Raw genomic sequence first — 21,257 nt, 5'->3', positions numbered from 1 at the left:
GTATGTTGATAGGACTATGTATTGGAGGGCTAGAGTGACAAAAGCTTCAACCTAGCATAGAAATTGATGCATACGGGATTGAAGGGGGACCAATATATCTTAATGCTATGGTTGGGTTTTACCTTAATGAACATTAGTAGTTGCGGAGCTTGCTAATAGTTCCAATAATAAGTGCATAGAATTCCATGTCAGGGATGACATGCTAGCAGTGGCCTCTCCCACATAATACTTGCTATCGGTCTAGTAACGTAGTCAATTGCTTAGGGACAATTCCACAACTCCTACCACCACTTTTCCACACTCGCTATATTTACTTTATTGCATCCTTATCTAAACAGCCCCTAGTTTATATTTACGTGTTCTTTATTATCTTGCAATCTTATCCTATCACACCTACAAAGTACTTCTAGTTTCATACTTGTTCTAGGTAAAGCGAACGTCAAGCGTGCGTAGAGTCGTATCAGTGGCCGATAGGACTTGAGAGAGTATTTGTTCTAACTTTAGCTCCTTGTTGGGTTCGACACTCTTACTTATCGAAAGAGGCTACAACTATCCCGTATAATTGCGGGTTATCAAGACCTTTTTCTGGCGCTATTGCCGGGGAGTCATAGCGTGGGGTGAATATTCTCGTGTGTGCTTGTTTGCTTTATCACTAAGTAATTTTTATTTGTTGTTATAAGTTGTTCTCTATCTTTAGTTATGGATATGGTACACGAAATACCAAAAAAATTAGGTGTACTTGCTACTCATGGAGATGGGGTAACTCCTAAAACCCTCGATCCTCATTATGTGAAAGATATTATGTACTACTTTAATAATCGTGAGAAAACCCCATTCAACTTTGTTATGGGAGACACGTTGGATCAACGTGAATACTTTAGGGATTATCGCTTGACACAAAAAGGGAAATTATTATGGGATCAAATTTCTATGTTGCGTTGGTATGCTCGTCAACTATGCGTGATACATGATTATACTTGTTGCTCTAGGATTAAGGCTCCACACCTTCCCTTTTCATGCAAATTCAACAATAATGAAACCTTAGCTTCTTATGCTAATGGTAGATATGATTACTATGATGTGGAACAAATAGAAGAATTTGTTGCTTTTATGGGTGCTTATGAGATTGAATCTTTGTTTAAAGCGTTGGACGATTTTGATGATTCAGTTTATAGACCAGATAATTTAGCTATACTTAGATATTGCTATGAAAATTATGAATACAATTACAATATTAATGCATTTATTGAGAAAGTCTCCGCTGTCCAAGAAGAGACTAATATTTTGCAAGAAGCTATGGAAGAACAAATCGATGAAACTGTGAGCTCATTGGATGAAAAAGATGATGAGGAGAGCGAAGAACAAAAGGAGGAAGAGCGGATTGATCACCCGTGCCCACCTTCTGATGAGAGTAACTCTTCAACTCATACATTGTTTAATTACCCTTCATGCTTACCGAAGGATGATTGCTATGATGATTGCTATGATGATTGCTATGATCCCGTTGATTCTCTTGAAATAACCCTTTTTGATGATGCTTGCTATGTTTGTGGCCAAGATGCCAATATGAGTTATGCTTATGGAGATGAACTTGCTATAGTTCCTTATGTTAAACATGAAATTGTTGCTATTGCACCCATGCATGATAGTCCTATTATCTTTTTGAATTCTGCAAACTACACTATATCGAAGAAGTTTGTGCTTATTAAGGATTATATTGATGGGTTGCCTTTTACCGTTACACATGATAATTTTGATAGATATAATATGCATGTGCTTGCTGCTCCTACTTGCAATTATTATGAGAGAGTAACTATATCTCCACCTCTCTATGTTTCCAACACGATAGAATTGCAAGAAACTGCTTATATTATGCATTGGCCTTTACTATGTGTGTATGAATTGTTCTTTTATGACATGCCGATGCATAGGAAGAGAGTTAGACTTCGTTGTTGCATGATATATGTTAATTTGTGCTCACTACTAAATCACAAATCATTGTTAATTAAAATTGGGTTTGATATACCTTGGGATCCGGGTGGATCCATTACTTGAGCACTATATGCCTAGCTTAATGGCTTTAAAGAAAGCGCTGCCAAGGGGACAACCTGGAAGTTTTAGAGAGTCATTTATTTATGTTGAGTGCTTTTATATAGTTTAGAAACAAAAAAATAAAGAGGGGAACACAAAACTTTTCAAAAAGGAAAGTGAAAGTGAGAAAGACAAGCATTGTTGAAGTGGAAGCTAGCCTTGGACTTTGTTCATGCTCACGGAAACTTTGTGAATCTTGATTACAGAAACTTTTCATCAAAATACTTATCCCCTTGTATAATTCCATTGTATTATAAAAATAATGTGCCAAGGTTTGCCTTTAGGATGTTTACAGTGCTTGTTGGTTTGTATGGTGCAGGACAGAAACTTTGGCTGTAGTGCGTGATTTTACATCATCATCATCGCGATCTTCACCAACACCTCTGTTATCTTCACCAACATCTCCATCACCTTCCCCCATCTATATCCAGCGGTCCACTCTCCCGCAACCCATTGTACCCTCTACTTGAACATGGTGCTTTATGCTTCATATTATTATCCAATGATGTGTTGCCATCATATGATGTTTGAGTAGATTTTCGTTGTCCTATTGGTGGTTGATGAATTGATATGATTGATTTAATTTGCTTGTGGTTATGTTGTTGTCCTTTGGTGCCCATCATATGAGCGCGCGCGTGGATCACACCACAGGGTTAGTTGTATGTTGATAGGACTATGTATTGGAGGGCTAGAGTGACAGAAGCTTCAACCTAGCATAGAAATTGATGCATACGGGATTGAAGGGGACCAATATATCTTAATGCTATGGTTGGGTTTTACCTTAATGAACGTTAGTAGTTGCAGAGCTTGCTAATAGTTCCAATCATAAGTGCATAGAATTCCAAGTCAGGGATGGCATGCTAGCAGTGGCCTCTCCCACATAATACTTGCTATCGGTATAGTAACATAGTCAATTGCTTAGGGACAATTCCACAACTCCTACCACCACTTTTCCACACTTGCTATATTTACTTTATTGCATCCTTATCTAAACAGCCCCTAGTTTATATTTACGCGTTCTTTATTATCTTGCAATCTTATCCTATTACACCAACAAAGTACTTCTAGTTTCATACTTGTTCTAGGTAAAGCGAACGTCAAGCGTGCGTAGAGTCGTATCAGTGGCCAATAGGATTTGAGAGAGTATTTCTTTTCTACCTTTAGCTCCTCATTGGGTTCGACACTCTTACTTATCTAAAGAGGCTACAACTATCCCATATACTTGTGGGTTATCGCCGGCGCCGGCTTCGCCTCTCGCATGGACGACATGATGGTCAACTCTATCCGCAAGTTCACCGCCGTCAAGAAGCGCGCGGACGACCTTGCCGTACTGCTCCAGCCCACGTGCCCAGGATCCTCATTGCCTGCCACCCTCATCGGCCTCCATGGTGACGAACTCTTTCAAGCCCTGGTGGCCCTGCAAGTGCCGGAGGTCGCGACGAAGAATGTGCACCTCGAGGCCGCGCTCGCCGCGCAGCGCCTCACCATGCAAGAAACCGTCGACCTGCACATCCACGTCTACGAGGAAATCGTCTACATAGGCCACTACAAGGCAAGCGAGGACAGAAAGACGTTGGCCTTCTTCCAGCGGCTAGAATCTTTGGACGCCATTGTTCAGAAGCATGTCGACCTGGCCACGAAAGCCGCTGCTACTTAGGCGCCGTTCGGTGGGCCGGCGCCCTGAGTCGAGGAGGTGGACGTCGTCGATGGATGCATCACTTCTTCTTGCCTCCTATAACCAGCACTGCATCACCTCGTGGCCTTAATGTTTTATTAGTATAGTACTCCCTCTGTTCCCAAATATAAGTCTTTCTAAAGAATCCAGCAAGTGACTATTACATACAGCGCAAAATGAGTGAATCTACACTCTAAACTATGTCTACATACATCTGTATGTTGTATTCCATTTGAAATAGTATCTAAAAAGCCTTATATTTAGGAACGAAGGGAGTATATGGCATTTTTATTCCAGTCGTAACGTTTTCACTGTGAGGTGGGGCCACAGTTGAGCAAACCCACCCCGCCCACCGGGCTTCGGCCAAGTTTATAATTAGAAGAGAGAAACAAGGGAGGAGAGCTAGCTATAGCACGGACGCTATTGTCAAATGGGACTCGTGTTTATAGAATAGGAGTACTGAGCACTCGTGCCTCTTTTTTGAGGGAAAAATTAGTCGTATGTCTAGTACCACTAGTTGGGTGCGTGCGACCTATAGCTGTCATCACTTTAGGTCTCCTTTTCGAACCGCAGCTACGCTTCATAGTACATATTTTTTCACGCATTTATCCTCCTATATGTACTCCTAGGCTATTTCCACGTGCTCCCATTCGCCGACATGTGGGACATAGAGCATCTGGGTCGTAGTGCATGCACGACTCGGAGCATATGCCGGGGTACTTTACATTTCAGACCTCACGAATTACATGCAAACCCCCCGCGAAAGAATAAATGAATGAATGAATTACTACATGAAACCGGATTATTTTCGTAGGAACCGGAGCACGTTCATTAAATTTTAGACATAACACGTTTATAAAAAATGACCGGACCTAAACCAGTCTAAGGGCCTCTTTGATTTTTCCCGCAAAAAAAAGGGCCCCTTTGATTCGCAGGATACTGAAAACACAGGAATTGGGAAAGTATGATGGCGATGAACCGAGACGAGGAGAACTCTAACTCAGTTAGAGGTTAGAGTTAGATTCTAACCCTGAACTAACTCTAAACCAAAGAGGTGTATGGATGGCAGGGTTAGATTGACAATAAATGCTCTTTCTCAATCATTTGACTACTTTGGACCCTATTTCCTGTCGGATTTGGTGTGGTCGGCTCTTCTGTGGCCTCCTCCCGCTCACAATTGACATAAACAAACCATCTACACAAATCAAGCATGCAAAACATGATAATTTTTACTTTGTCCATACAAATGAGATATCCCACATAAACATACAAGTCGTCAATCAAGCTTCACAAAATAAAAAACACTTCATGAAACAAAGCATGAGCTAACTCATCACAAAAGTCATTCACGATAGGGAGGGAGCCCGGAGCCCCTCACGCACCAAGGGAGGAGCTCGCCATCGTCGCTCTGGAGGAAGGCTCTGTAGAGCCCAAGCCCCGGGAACCCCTCCGACGCCGGCCCTTGCGAGTTGAGGTCGACACCGGCATGGGTAGCAGGGCCGCTTGCTGCCGACTGGAAACTTAATCTTTGGGCCTCTAGAAATAATGCAAGCCTGTAATTAAAATACCTAGAAAGGTGAACTGAATCATTGGGCCTCTAGAATAATGCAAGCCTAAAACTAAAATACCTAGAAAGGTGAACTGAATCTTTGGGCCTCTAGAAATAATGCAAGCCTAAAATTGAAATACCTGGAAAGGTGAACTGAATATTTGGGCCTCTAGAAAGATTTATTACCTCCTCAAGCAGCATCAAACAATTCCATGCGTGCACCATAAATCTATACCAAGTTTGATCAGGATCTACTTTTCCAAATCAGAATTAGCGCTAGAGCAAGCAAGATCAATGATATGGCCGTGAGACAGAGAAGGAACAAACAAACTCACCCCTCTCGCGACCTCCCTGGTAGATGTGCCACCACCGCGCACGACAGAGGGAGAAACACGACTGGTGAAGGGGGAGCGGGGCGACCTTCGAAGGCCGGAGGGAGAGGGCGGCCGGAGTAGGGCGGCAGAGGCCGGAAGGAGAGGGCGGCTAGAGGAGAGAGAGAGAGCAGCGCTTGGGCGGGCGGCCCTATGGGGAACAGAGAGGAGTCATGCGAGAGGGGGGGAGCGATCTGGTGCGGGCAGGGGGGATTTTTTAGTTCTCTTTTAGTGGGCCCGAGGATAACTAACCCAATTAGAACCTCTCCATCGGGCTAGTTTTTTTTAGCTGGGTTAGAGCAAACTAGCTCAAATTAACCCCTCTTGTTTCGATAATTTGAGGCTATTTCAACCCAAACTAGCTCTAACTCAGGGATCCAAACAAAGAGGAGTGTTACTGTACATGCTACAGTGTGGACCATAACACATTGTTTTTTATGGCCATATCACCACATTGTTTTCTACGGCTGTTCACTGGGCTACCGTGGTTTGCACTGCTGGTTCACTGGGCTGCCGTGGTTCGCACTCCTCCGACCTGAGTAGTAGCAGTACTAGTATATAACGCATCATTCTTTGCTCCTTCTTACTACTCCGACATGTGGGAGAGCCAGCATCCGGGTCGACGTGTCATGCACCAGATTAGAGCGCGGAACGGAAGGGGTGCATCACCCCGGTCGGAGCGCCGGTAATTCATGACTATAGTGAGTGGTCATATCACAAGTCTTTCCACCAGTAACGAGCCGTCAAATCGCACAACCCGACCTTTCCAGCAGTATGTTTGAGAATCCGCCACTCGCTCACCCTCCTCGCCTCTCTGTCAAACCGCCTACCCGAAAACTGCCGTGCGTACTGCCCGGGAAAAGCCCCGCCCTCCACTTTTAACTACGCTAAAATAGTTCGAGCTTGTTCATTCTATATAAATACAGTACTTACTGTATGTTTATTCACCCATGGGGTTATTCAATGAATGGAGGGGTGGGGAGCACAAGTGAACAATACTAGTACTACTAGTAGTAAGTAGGAGTCGTACAGTAGTCATCTTAAATAGAGAGTTCCTTTCCTTTAATGCCACGTACACAAATTGAAACGCTTGTTGTGGAGAGAAAAAAGATAATCCCTCCACTATATATGTACGCAGGGGCCTGAGCGCTTGCTTTACTAGGGTTGCTCTCTTCATTCTCTCATCCTCTCCAGATATAAACAAGACAGGATAGCGATATTTTCTCTCTGCTCATCGTTGGTCACAGATCCGGCCGGTGTGTGTAGAGGACTAAAAGGCGCATCGTTCACGCGGTCATCGCCGCCGACGGAGGAAACCCACAGCTGCCGGAGGGGCCCAATCCTCTGCCCGTGCCGTTCTCTCCAACACAGCGCTAGCTCGGGAGGTCCTCCGACCCTTCTTCCTTCCTGTCGTATTGTCCGCAGATCCGACCTGCCGCTGCCGACATCCCGGTGACCCTCAGGTATAAGTTCTTCGAAAGCGGCACTGCTCTACTGCCCCAGCTCCCCGCATGTCCTTGAAAATCGGCACTTCTCCAAATCCAGAAGACTGCCCCAGCTCCCCACGTGTCTGCATGTGCATGTTTTTTTACTCCCATCAACTCTTCCAAAGCCACCTAAATCTATCTATTATCTATTATTATTATTTAATTAAAACAGAAGTCAAACAAGACATCACGTGCGTCCACATAGATTAAATTTTCTTGATCCTTCGATTTATTTATTGATAGCTGAGATTAAAAGATGCAAATGTTACGTCAAAAAATATGTGCACGTACAACTATTACAACATGGCACGTGCAAATAGTGCACACAAGTTAAAAAAACATCCATGTCCATCGAACATCAACTAGCCCGCACAAATAAAAAATATCTTTCCATCAATGGGTCAAGGATAAGAAAAAATAATAGTCAAACCTAAACAAATAAGGAACCTAAACAAAATAAGGACAACCACCAGACCACGCGAGGAAAGTTCCAAAACAGAAACAAATACAGACAATTTCACAATCTGATCTCCACACGGTCTCAGCCACCTCAACCCAAGACACCTCAACACAACCCATTATATAAGTATAGCCGGCCGGACAAGCAACCACCAAACAGTTAGAAGTCAGCAACCACGACTTGAACAAGCCACACGCGACTCGACGTCCACACCAAAAGCCACCTCCAGCCGCTTCAATCGACTTCCGACGAAGTCACGCCAAAGCACACTCGACGCCCGATGAAGTTACGCCCAACTGCTCCAATCAACGTCGGAAGAAGTGACCCGAAACCACTTTCGGTCTGCATCATCAGATTGGTAATTGTTATTTAGTAAGCTTACTTTTTTTAGATAGAATCTTCATAAATACTATTTCAACTGACAAATTGTTCCCTGTTAATTTTGAAGACATAACACTATGGCATACAAGAAGTTGAGCGACTTAACTACAAGGGGACAGAATTGAAACATTCAAGTGAAAGTAATGAGAATGTGGGATTCAGTCAATCCTACAACCGATGATCTTATTAGCCTAGATATGATACTGATGGATGAGCAGGTCTTTTTTTTAATATATTAATTGGAACTTTTCTGTCAGATGAAGCAACAATTACTAAACATATTTGATTCTTTCGACAGGGTGAATCAATCCATGCTACTATCTGGAAGAATCTTATAGATACTTTTAGATCAAAAATCATTGAGAAATCAGTTTATGCATTCAGCAATTTTAAGGTTGTGGAATCCACAAAATATAGGCCAGTGAGCAATGAAATTCAAATATTTTTTGCATACAATACAAAGGTAAAGGAGATAAAAGGATCTTCAGAAGTTTTTCCAGATTATTGCTTCGAGTTTGCTACCATGGACACACTAGAAGAAAGGGCAGAAAAAGATACACAATGCTCAAGTATGTTTACAGTTGTAATTTTGACTTCCAAATAATTGTTATTTCTAATTGTTATATCACTAATATACAAATATACAGATGTCATTGGACTACTAACACAAATGAAGCCTGTGGAGACAAGAATAACAAAGAAGAACCCACAACCTTCATATCTCCGCGAGATTGAAATCCTAATGCCAGAGTAAGTGCATATGCATATGGATGTCTCAAATTTAACCAAACCTCCCTCATGTGCACTAACTTCTCAGATTGGCAGCAATAGCAATAGTAGATCGTTTGCAAGAAAATATTCAATGGTGGTACATGTCATGTGATAAGTGTCACAAATTGGCTACCAAAGAAACCGACAAGTATTATTGCAACAGTTGTGGTATATATCCAGAGAAGGTCGCACCTCGGTAAGCATATTATGGTACTAAAATATGAACAACTGTTATATTATATTTACTCTCCACTAACATGAGTTGTATGTTAGGTACCGTGTTCGACTCCAAATTAGTGACCATACATCTACTACAAGTTGCACTTTATTTGACGAGGAGGCTGCAAGATTTCTTAATACATCTACATCTAAGTTGCTGGACACACTAGATGGGAAATCGGAAGAAGCGCCAAAGATTATTCAACAATTATGTGGAAAAAGACTTATATTTCGGTTAAGGCTCAATGATAGTAATCTCACATTCGGCACACAAAACTATGCAGTAAAAAGAACATTTGTGCCTAATGCTAAGGTTGAGATGCTCTACTTGGACAATAAAGCCGAGGAGGTAAAGTCGCATTAAATTTTTACCATTTTCAGAATTCCTTAACTAATTCATCTTACATATGTTGCACAGGAACTGATGGATGATGAAGTTGACACCGTGTTAATGAAGAAGCAGAACATGCCGGATAGAAAGGTGAATGATTTTTTAAAACTATATACAAACTTCAGATTTTAGAGATGTGTCTAATTTTGAAATTCTATATGATTGCAGTCAAAGAATAATAAAGTTTCACCTGGCGAACTTTCATGCGAACGGGTGCCTGTGAAAGAGGAGCCAAATGATAGCAATGGGACTACATTAAACAAAGATAAGCGTCAAGACAAAGTATCATCGTCATCACGTGTGCTCCGAAGTGGCAATAAAAGGAGACTTAGATCTGTTGCAATATCAGATAGCTCAGAGGATGAATGCACTGAGACGAATATGCCTGAACAAAAGGACAAAAGGCCAAAAATACAATGCTTGAAGATGAAGATGAAGTATGGAAAGCAAAGCCCAGGAGAACAAGGATGTTATCTAGATAATTAGTGAATCAGTAGCTTATGAAATAAATAGTACGACAGTATATTTGTATCAACCATGATAAGTAAGAGTACTTAATATCGATCAGGATAAGAAGGATACTTATTAGATTAAGGGTGTGAATGTTACCAATGTTCTTAGTCATCTAGATAATTAGTGGATCCGTAGCTTATGAAATAAATAGTACGGCAATTTATTTGTATCGACCAAGATAAGTAAGAGTATTTGATATTGACCAGGATAAGAAGGATAGTATTAGATTAAGGGTCTGAATGTACCAATGTTCAAAACAGATAGTTAACTTTCTTCATCTAGTTTCCTTTATGTACATGCTATTTTCGGCAAATATGTATAAGGCGAGCACAATAGGCAGAAACATACTACAATACTAGAGTTTCCACATTAGGTTTCACTTCACAATTTGAAGAAATTATACTTTGCCAAATCTATATGAGACCAGCACAATATAGAGGAACATGCTTCAGTAAATTAATAGCAGAACTGGATATAAGCAAATCAACGACGTCTTGCTGGAAACTAGAATATGTTTCTCCGTTACTTGATATGGTTACCAGATGTTACTTGAGAAAATTCAACAAGTGAGTTTTTGCGCAACAAACCTATACCAAAATTAATATCCAAGGTAACATATTAACACACACACAAGATAAGGCCTTTGCAGTTTAAGAAAATAAACAAGAAATAATCTTCAGTACAGAGGATGCAAATCATCAGTTTACACTTACATTTAATAGTAATTTGACAGGAAGAACAATGAGGAGGCCAGCAAGAACAAAGAGGAGGCCAGCATCTCACTGTAGTCAGATCCAATAATTCACCATCAGTGGATGACTCGGTGAGTTCCGTAACAGCCTCCTCCATTGGATCAAACTACAATACCTCTGCCATGGTTCTCTAGCCGTCGGCCATGTCATCACCTTGGCCGAAACCCTTGAGAACGCTCCGCCGGACTCCACGAGGTCGTCGAGGATCCAGGTCCTTGAGAATGCGCCCGCGCACTCCGCGCAACTGCAGACTGCGCCAGACGAAGAGAAGTTGGAAGAAATGAATCAACAAGTGTAGTCGCGATGGTTTGGGAATTAGTTCGGTGATGGCAAGCGGCGAGATCTTCATCAGTCGGATAATGGAAGAGGTGGTGCAGGCGGATGGATAAGGTTGCTGGTGGGGATTGATTGAGCTAAGAGATATTTTTCTTTTATAAAAGATGAGAGTTCTACATAGATGACGACCTGTACGGGTTGTTTATACGGGGTGGTAATTTACTAAATGACTAACATGGGCCCCCATCAAAACTGCTGGGCCTGAATAGGCTTCATACGTGGTGTATGTAAACTTGGATTTGGAATTTTATCTCTATACCGTAATCGTTACCAACTCAGTTCCTACTCCTTATTGGAACTCAGTTCCTACTCCTTATTGGATAGGCTGATACGAGCACGTGTTAGCGTACTGCCCTTAAATAGCTGGAACAAACACTTCGGTGAACCACGGGATCGTATCATCTAGACCTTTGGACCATCAACCCATCAAAAACAAAGTCAACAAGATTAGTCACAACCGATCTAGATTGAAACGCAGGAAAACTTGCACATGAGTCGGGCATGCCAGACTTCAGATTAGAAGGTAAATGCTCTCCGTGGAAAACTACTATTATCATCAATTCAAAGCAACCTCATATTTTTTTATTCATTATTACATTGTTTTACATTTAGGCATATAATTATAATACTGACTGAAATAAACTATCCTCGCACGTCTTGCCTTGGCTCTTGACATAAACTCTATTTTCTTTGAGAAAATAGTACCAGCTTCTGTGGTGAACTAAAACTGACACACACGCTGATAAAGTCATGGCAGCAATACAAAGATATGCTTTAATAATTTGCTACAAAAAAATCCAGAATCGCTACAGGATTTGATTTGCAGCAAAGATACAATTACGACAATAATTGGCTCAGGCGTGTGAAGCTTTACAAAAATTAAAAAGAAAAAGAAAACACAATCAGGTATATTGTTGACCTTTTTCTATCTTTAATGTAATGCTTACTATTTTTTGGTACTTTTCTAACATATATATTTGAAATATTGCCCTTTGAAATATTGCAGAACCTAATAATTTTACGTATAGTGCTAAAAATGATTTTAGAGAGTACTTCGCCGTACTAATTCCCATGGAGCAACTGTCGTTCACTGAGAAACAAGCACACTGTCACAGCAATAATGCCATCCACTGCAGCTCCAACCACACAACACAATAATCCTGAAAGCATGATGATAAGTATTATAGGTTGTTTCTACATGCAGCAAGAATCTCTTATTTACTGCATATATTGTTAATCTCTTGAGAACATTGTACATAAAGTAGAATTTAAATATATGATACTATATTGCTAAAAGAATATCCAATGCAGAAATGAAGGGACAGTACACGTCAAAATCCGCAGGCTAACTTACAAAAGAAGCTAGAGAAGCTATTATCAGGAGGAAACAACAACTCCAAGAAAAAAGGAGTAAGAGATGCAGGAATACACAGGAAACAACCAATAAAAAAGAAGAAGATGCTTCACGGAAGAGAAAGGAACAAATCAAAGAAAGAACAAATGTGAAGCGTGCAAGAACAAGTAGGAGCGACAATGACCTTGGAAGCAACATCAAAGAAACAAACAGCAGCACTACGTCCGAGAGTTATTATAGCAAAATATGGAACTTTGGAAAGCCAACATATAGATGTGAACATTGCAATGCAATACTATGGTGTGAAGAAAGATTAAATTCTCATAGAGGAACCAAAAAACCTTCTTTCGGAATTTGCTGTAAACAAGGTAAGATTGACCTACCAAAGATGGCACATCCTCCACCTTACCTCGCAGGACTATTAACAGGTGAAGGAAGTGATGCAACAAACTTCAGAGAAAATATCAGGTCATACAACTCAATGTTCTCATTCACATCAATGGGTGGAACTGTTGACAAAGAAATAAACAAAGGCAAAGGACCATATGTTTTTAGACTGCATGGCCAGAACTATCACCATATTGGAACTCTTCTACTTGAAGAAGGTAACAAACCTCGATTTGCCCAGCTATATATCTATCAGACAGAAGTGCAAAACAGGATAGATGCTTCAAGATGCAATGATAATAAATCAACTGTGGACCCTGCCATTGTCAAAGAACTACAAAAAAATGCTTGATGAGAACAACGTCCTCGCAAAATCTTTCAGAATGGCAAGAGATAGATTCAAAGAAGAAGACTACCATGATTACACACTTAGAATACTTGGGAAAAGGAACGGAACACACAACCTTCCATCTGCATCGGAAGTTGCAGCATTGGTTGTAAGAGACCTAACTGGAGAGAGCGAAGGACGAGATATCGTTGTCGAGTACAAAAATATGGTGCCTCACAGAATATCGGAAACCCATCCAAAATTAATGTCGATGCAATACCCATTGTTGTTTCCATACGGAGAAGACGGCTTCAAGCTTGAAATACCTTACAAGCGAACAAAAGAAGATGACAAAAGCAGGAAATATGTAACTATGCTGGACTACTACGCATACTACCTACAGCAAAGACCCGACCAAGGAATGTCGCTGCTAACGTCTAGACATCTGTCTCTGCAATTTTGGGTAGATGTTTACACATGCATTGAGCAAACAGACTAAATTGGATCAGGAATAATCAAGGGAAGCTACGGAGTGAACTTTACAGTGGACTGCAGGACGCGATTGAGCGAGGGGACACCAGAACAGAGCAGGTTGGAAAGAGGATAATTGTATCTTCATCTTATACAGGAGGCAGAAGAAACAAGGCACAGAACTTGCAAGACGCTTTTGCAATATGCTGTTGGGCTGGATATCCAGACCTGTTTATAACATTCACATGCAACACGAAGTGGCCCGAGATCCAATACATGCTAGATGAAGCAGGAGGAGGCCTAAATCCAGCCGACCCGCCAGATATTATTGACCGAGTATTCATGATAAAACTGAAGGAGCTAATGAGAGACATCGTTGTGAAAAAACACTTTGGAGAAACTATATCAAGTAAGATCAGCCAACTTCTCATCGCTAACTAATAGAACCTAAAGTTTAAATTTTTTAGCACACCATAGCCTTTGTCTATTTACTAAAATTCTTCAGAAATCTAACAAAATCAAACTTTTAATCAATGTAGTTATCTACACAATAGAGTCCAGAAGAGGGGACTCCCGCATGCGCACATATTGGTATTCCTCAAGGAGAATTACAAGTGCAAAGGACCATCAGAAATCGATCAAATAATCAGTGCGGAGATCCCAGACAAAGATGTCGATCCTGACGGATATGCAGCTGTTGAAAACTTCATGATGCACGGGCCTTGCGGAGAGGCAAATACAAAATCACCATGCATGATGGACAATAGATGCACTAAACACTTCCCAAAATGATATAATGTCGATGCCACAATCGATGAGGATGGCTTTCCAGTATATAGAAGGCGCGACAATGGAAGGACGATCAAAAAGGGAGGAGCAATGCTCGACAACAGATTTGTCGTGCCATATAACCGAAACCTTTTGGTCAAATTCCGAGCTCACATAAATGTCGAGTGGTGCAACAGGTCCAGGTCAATCAAGTACTCCCTCCTTCCCAAAATATAAGGCACAGTTTGACTTTTCTAGTCTTCGTTGCACAACTTTGACTATAATTTTTATGTATTATATGTCTATAAAATTAGTATACATACATATGAAATAAAATTGCTTTGCAAGACAAATACGGCGATGTCATTTATACATGTTCAATCCATATACTTTGATATATATTAGTGGTCAAAGTTGTGCATCAAAGACCGTAAAAAGTCAATCGTGCCTTATATTTTGGGAAGGAGGGAGTACCTATTTAAGTACATCCATAAAGACGACGACCAAGTAACAGCCTTACTAAAGGAAAGAGACGCGGTAAACGACTATGATGAAATCAAGAAATACCTAGAGATGAGATACATATCAACAACTGAAGCATGCTGGCGGATATTCCAGTTTGATCTACTACACCATCGTGATCCACCAGTAGAGAGACTGCCATTCCACATTGAAAATGAACAAGTTATTTTTCCAGACTCAACTGACATCGAGAAGATAGTAAGAAAGCCAGGAACCGCAAGTACTAAGTTCACTGAGTGGATGGAGGCAAACAAAATACATGAGGTGGGAAAAGAATTAACCTATGCAGAATTGCCATCAAAATTTGTATGGAAAAGCGACACCAAAACTTGGGAGGAGCGGAAAAGAGGCTTTGCTATTGGTTGAATCTACTATGCACACCTGCAAGTGGAGAGCGGTATTATATGAGAATGCTTCTAAACACAAAGAAAGGATGCACATCATTTGAGGATATTAGAACAGTTAATGGAGTTGTTCACCCAACATACAAATCAGCATGCCAGACGCTTGGTTTTCTTGATGATGATAGTGAGTGGATTGAATGCATCAATGAATCATCAACATGGGGATCCGGGACACAATTACGACAGCTATTCAGCACAATTTTATGCCATTGTGAGGTTACCAGCCCAAAGATGTTGTGGGATTCAACATGGGAGGCACTATCTGAAGATATCCAGTACAAAAGAAGAATTATCCTAAACTTTCCTATGCTGCAGCTCACTGATTCACAAAAAAAAGCATATGCTCTGATCGAGATAGAGAAACTAATGAGGCAAGCAGGAAAGACACTAAAGGACTATCCAGACATAGAACTACCAAATGCTACAGAACTTGAACAACTTGGGAACAGAATGATAAATGAAGAACTTAGCTACGACATGGAAACACTAAAGGTGAGCACAAAACCATAATAAGCAATCTTAACCATGACCAGAAAATGGCCTTTGATGCAATAATAGAGTCAGCTGAGAGAGGACATGGAAAACAGATATTTGTAGAAGGCTATGGTGGCACAGGCAAAACATATCAATGGAAAGCAATTACAACGAAACTACGATCAGAGGGAAAGATAGTGCTTGCGGTAGCATCATCTGGCATTGCAGCTTTGCTGCTCCAAGGTGGAAGAACAGCACACTCAAGATTCCACATTCCAATAAATATCACGGAAGAACCAACATGTGAAATAAAACAAGGCTCACATTTGGCTGAACTGGTAAAGAAGACCTCACTGATATTGTGGGACGAGGCTCCGAAGGCAAACAAACACTGCTTCGAGGCACTAGACAAAAGCCTTAGGGATATTATAAGGTTCACAAACCAAAACAGTCTCGAAAGGCCATTTGGTGGCATGACCGTGGTGCTAGGAGGCGACTTCAGACAAATACTTCCAGTCATAACAAAGGGAAGGAGAGAACAGATAGTAAATGCCTCAATCAAAAGGTCATACCTATGGAAGCACATCGAAATATTTAGCCTAACTGAAAATATGCGGTTGAAGTGCCTGTCAGAAGATCCAATACAAAAGCAAAATGTGGCTCAATTTGCAGAATGGATATTACAAATTGGGGACGGAAAAAGAACAAACGATGAAGGGGATGATTGGGTAAAAATACCTAAAGACATAATTCTACATAAAGGAGAAGACCCCAAAGAAGAGATAGTCAAAAGCACGTACCCAAACTTGCAACAAAACTACCATGACCGTGAATTTCTCGAAGAAAGAGCAATACTATGTCCAAGGAATGAAACAGTTGAGAAGATAAATGACTACATAATGAGCCAAATACAAGGGGAAGAGGTGACATACCTAAGCTTGGACACTGTATGCAAGGCAACAATGAAGTACAACACAATGGAGAATATGTGTCCAACAGAGTTTCTTAACAACATGACTATCCCAAAAATTCCAAACCACGAGCTAAAACTGAAGGTAGGTTTGCCGGTGATGCTCCTACGCAACATCAATCAAGCAGCAGGTTTATGCAATGGTACAAGAATGACTATTACACAGCTGGGAAACAGGTACATTGAGGCACAAATAATCACAGGAACACATGTCGGTGACAAGGTATACATACCTAATATCATTATGTCACCAAGCGACTCAAAGTGGCCCTTCGTGCTAAAAAGAAGGCAATATCCTCTATCAGTTTGTTTTGCAATGACAATAAATAAAAGCCAAGGTCAATCCCTAAACAAGGTGGGTCTATATTTGCCTAAGCAAGTCTTCTGCCATGGGCAACTATATGTGGCACTATCAAGAGTCACAAGCAGAGAAGGATTAAAGGTGCTGATTGACGACACGGAGTGCCCAAGCGAAGATAGCGCAAAGAATATAAATATAGTATACAAAGAGATCTTCTATTTTTTTTTGTTATTCAAGTAAATGTATATCAGGGCCAAATCATGATTTAAAAAATACAATGTATGGTTCAGAACTGTGACGTCCATGTGTTGTTAGATATGACTAGAAATAATGTATACAAAATGATATTACAGATTGGATTTCTCATTATTTCGTAACAAGAAATAAGAACATAACAATGCAGATTATTATTGCCATACACTGCTTTCATGAATAGAGATGTTAACAAATGTGTACAACTAGCTGACTTTCTGCATGGGCAAAAGTTTCAAAATCTTATTGCAGATCTGGAATAATAACCAGTCTGAAACATGATTCTCACAAATCTACAATTTGGTAAAACTTGAATGTCAATTCTATCAGAATATATTACAAGTTCATCCATCATAATTTTTACACTAATGTCAGTTTGATTCCCTAAAAAATGCAAGGTATATAAATTGCAGAACTGAATATAGATCCATGCATTAACAACAAAAGTATGTACGAGATTATCTAAAAAGTTCAAATTACAATGGCATAATCAATGCTAGGATGTAAACACGAATACTTCAAATTTTAAAAATGTAAAGCCAAAATCTGAATTTACATTTAATATAAAAAATGAAATTATGATGCAGATTTGGAAAGCAAGAGGCGAATGGGATGAGCCGTATGCATCTTTCTGATGCAGAGACTGGGGTAAACCCCCTTTTCGAAAAAAAAGAGGCGAATGGGAGAGTACAAAGGGATTCATACCTGTCAGCACGTCCGCAGCCTAAGGCGACAGACAAACAGAAGATGGCCCATCGCAAATGGACTTCCAACATAAGCAACAGTGAGATGCCGCCTCGCTGGTGGGCAACGCCTGATCCGCAGCGCATGTCCCGGCCTGGGCAAAAAATGGCCACCAACGTCACCTCCTCCAAGCTTTGGCCACGGATGGGCAAGCAAATCAATCTGGTATAGTACTCCACTTGCGATTTGGTACAGCATCTCCCCGTGGACAGGCAGGGCACTCAGATTTGGGGCAGCAGCCTCGATGTCTTTTTCCCCTTGCGACTTGCTACAGGATCGCACCATGGACGGGCAGGGCACTTAGATTTGGGGCAGAATCACCCCATGGACGGGCAGCCTCAGTTTCTTTCAATTCCCCTTCAAAGGCAAAGAAGAAAGGGAGCGGCGTACATCCCTTAAAAAAAGAGGCGTACACATCTATCTATATCTATATCTATACCAATATAAAAAGACCCAAACGGGCAGATCCAAACCATCTCAACCGTCAAATCATGATATCTAGCGGTTCAAATCGCTCCAATGTTGAGCACCAAACACGTTTAACGCTCTAATTACCCACCACTGCCATTGGTTATAAACACGTTTTGACTCAACGCTGTCCCATGAAATCTGTCACGTAATTAATATCCTACCATTCCCGCAAAAAAAGTAATTGAAATCTTACCAAATACCAACGTGCAATAGATATATCTTATCTAATATAACGTGCAACCAATATCCTACCTAATATAAACGTGCATTGCACGTACTTTATTACTAGTTTCTTCTAAAAAATGTACGCATAATGGGATGGGAAGCACGTTGAAAAAGGTCAACATGTTTGAAAAAGTAAATCAAGATCATTTAGCAAAAAAAAATATCAAATCTACATTATATTGACAGCACCATTGACAATTTTCAACGTCTCTATCAATCTAATTATTATTATCAAGGAAATGCTAAAGAGACAATAATTTAAATATCAGTACAATGTTAACATGAAAAAAAATACAAGTTCAATTCCCTACAAAATGAAAAGGAGATCAATGACTTATCAAATAATTATATAGTGCAGATCATGCAGATAATCCATACATGAACAAGAAAGTACCTACGAGGTTATCTCCTAACTTGAAATTGCAAGCGCAAAATCAGCGCTAAAATGTAAACAAAAATGCTTTTAAAGTTCCAAATGTTAACTTGCTTAAATACACAAACTAAGTAAATCACATTATGAAGTACAAATGATGCAAAGCAAGAGGATAATGGGAGTGTGCAGAGCGGCAGAGAGATTCATACATGTCGTTTTTCCTCATCCTAAGCGACAAGGAACTGCAGGCCGTTCAACACAACGCCAAAGCTCGCTGCCAGTACCCATGACCTCCCCGGCGGAGCGACATCTGCCTTTCCAGATCAGCGACGGCGAGATGCGATCTCGCTGGTGGCTGGCGCAAGAACAGCTACTCGAACGCGCGGTCCCTCCTCGGTCAGAAATGTCCTCGAAAACCAGCAGCACACACCAATTCGCTAGGAAATCCACGAACCAGTGTACCCTTCTTCAGCTCAGTCACCGCCTCCTCCGCCCCACAAACCTCCAGCACCGTCGTCGATGAGGTCGAGCAGCACGCCGCGTCCTCCCGTGATCTCCCCCTTGCTCACCGTCCCCAAATCACAGCCGCATAAAGAGAACGGTACAGTAGAGAAGGGGATTTTGTTGTCAGCCTAATTGGGGAAAACGATAGCAACGATACCCTTTTCTACTTTTTGCTATGGCATGAATATTAGTTTTTTTTTGCGGGTGGCATGAAATATTAGTCCCCGCAAAAAAAAAGAAATATTAGTTGTACATATCTTTCTATAGCTAAGATGGACAAACAGCACGTACTTGGAACTACAATTGAGAAATACGTTCTCTCTCAAATAATAATACAACATTCATTTTCTAAATTATATATATATAGAGAGAGAAAATCCATCCTACCACCCGGTGGTAGTTACCCCACATATCTCATATACTACCATGTGGTACTATATATACTATTTTATTATTTTAAATATGTTCATATAATATATCTAAGATATTTCAAAGCAAGTTACATGAAAAAATTGCATATGAGCCCATAGTTTTTGTTATATTTGTGAAATACGTACATATTTGTACGTAAAAAAGAGCATACTCAAAAAATGGTACATACTACCTAAAAATTTGTATATATACTACCTAATCATTGTTATATACTACATACTACACGTACATACTCTCGGTTTCGATGGATACTACATATAACATACAAAACGCAAGTGGTGGTAACTACCACTGCTTGTAGGAAACATTTGTCTAAATATATATATATAGACACACACAAACCTTTTTTGGCGGGTAAATATATATACAAACTTAGGTGAGTTTTTTATTTCCGTCAAAAAAAACTTAGTTGTACAAAGGCATTTTTTTAGCAAAGATTTTAATCAAATGGATACAAATCCTATAGTGGACAAAAAAATGAGAAACAAATATGATTGTACAGAAAAACGAAACAAGTCAAAATTCTTAGGAATATGTCTTACATATATACTCCTATATTATTCCTCTAATGGATTATGGCCATGTAGTGGAACGACATGAAATGGAAAAAATGGATGAAAAAAACTAAAAAGATACATGGTAATAACCAAAGCACAAAAAAAAGTTGAAAGTAGGCAAGATTTTGTTATTCATTAACGATAAATTTTCGTACAATGTCAATAAAATAATCAATTGACTAAACTGAAATATGAAAAATGTAAATCATTCATTGCAAATATAAATACATCGAAACCTAGCCGCGCAAATGCGCAGGTACACTCGCTAGTTTTTAGTATTATTAGAGGTAAAGCTACTTCATGCATTCGAATCTAGGGCTTTATTGAAACAACGAAAAAAGGGGGGAAGTTTTAGCATGAATCTAGGACTTGATTCAAAGAGAAAATAATATGGTGAAAGTAGTAGAGACCGGATACCCAACCGGTCTCTTGGTTGAAAAGGGAAATAATGGGAAAATGCAGTACAAATTGGATAAGGAACAGATCTATTATTGGTTGAAAAATGGATAGAAAGTGGCGGCTGGTGGACAAGTCAAAGAGTATGTCCAGGATTAGATTTGCTGCCATCACATAGTAAAAGGTTTCCAGGATTAGATTTGCTGCCCTCACATAGTAAAAGGTCTCAGGATTAGATTTGCTGCCCTCACATAGTAAAAGGTCTCCAGGATTAGATTTGCTACCCTCACATAGCAAAAGGTCTCCAGGATTAGATTTGTTGCCTTCA

General features: G+C 40.3%; 2 long non-coding RNA genes across 5 annotated transcripts; both read right to left on the bottom strand.

Annotated features, from left to right (window-relative positions):
• Positions 1–7,549: 7,549 nt before the first annotated feature.
• LOC119342123 lies at positions 7,550–11,507 on the bottom strand. 2 transcript variants are annotated; one of them, XR_005165396.1, is made up of 4 exons: positions 10,776–11,507; positions 10,622–10,690; positions 9,586–9,645; positions 7,550–7,975 (listed from the first exon to the last, which is right to left on the bottom strand). It is a non-coding gene; the product is annotated as an uncharacterized LOC119342123 (long non-coding RNA). The 2 variants fall into 2 exon arrangements; XR_005165395.1 differs by having other exon boundaries at positions 7,550–10,690.
• A 139-nt stretch (positions 11,508–11,646) lies between these two features.
• Positions 11,647–19,658, bottom strand: LOC119335157. 3 transcript variants are annotated; one of them, XR_005161694.1, is made up of 6 exons: positions 17,933–19,658; positions 16,908–16,951; positions 15,315–16,780; positions 15,108–15,207; positions 14,872–14,961; positions 11,647–12,156 (listed from the first exon to the last, which is right to left on the bottom strand). It is a non-coding gene; the product is annotated as an uncharacterized LOC119335157 (long non-coding RNA). The 3 variants fall into 3 exon arrangements; XR_005161692.1 differs by having other exon boundaries at positions 15,108–16,780; positions 17,933–18,328; positions 19,250–19,658; XR_005161691.1 differs by having other exon boundaries at positions 15,108–16,780.
• Positions 19,659–21,257: the final 1,599 nt, after the last annotated feature.

Source organism: Triticum dicoccoides, chromosome 7B (assembly GCF_002162155.2).
Source record: "Triticum dicoccoides isolate Atlit2015 ecotype Zavitan chromosome 7B, WEW_v2.0, whole genome shotgun sequence".
Taxonomy (NCBI): Eukaryota; Viridiplantae; Streptophyta; class Magnoliopsida; order Poales; family Poaceae; genus Triticum; species Triticum dicoccoides.
Note: the sequence above shows the minus strand (reverse complement) of the source record. Positions and strands in the feature narration are given on the sequence as shown.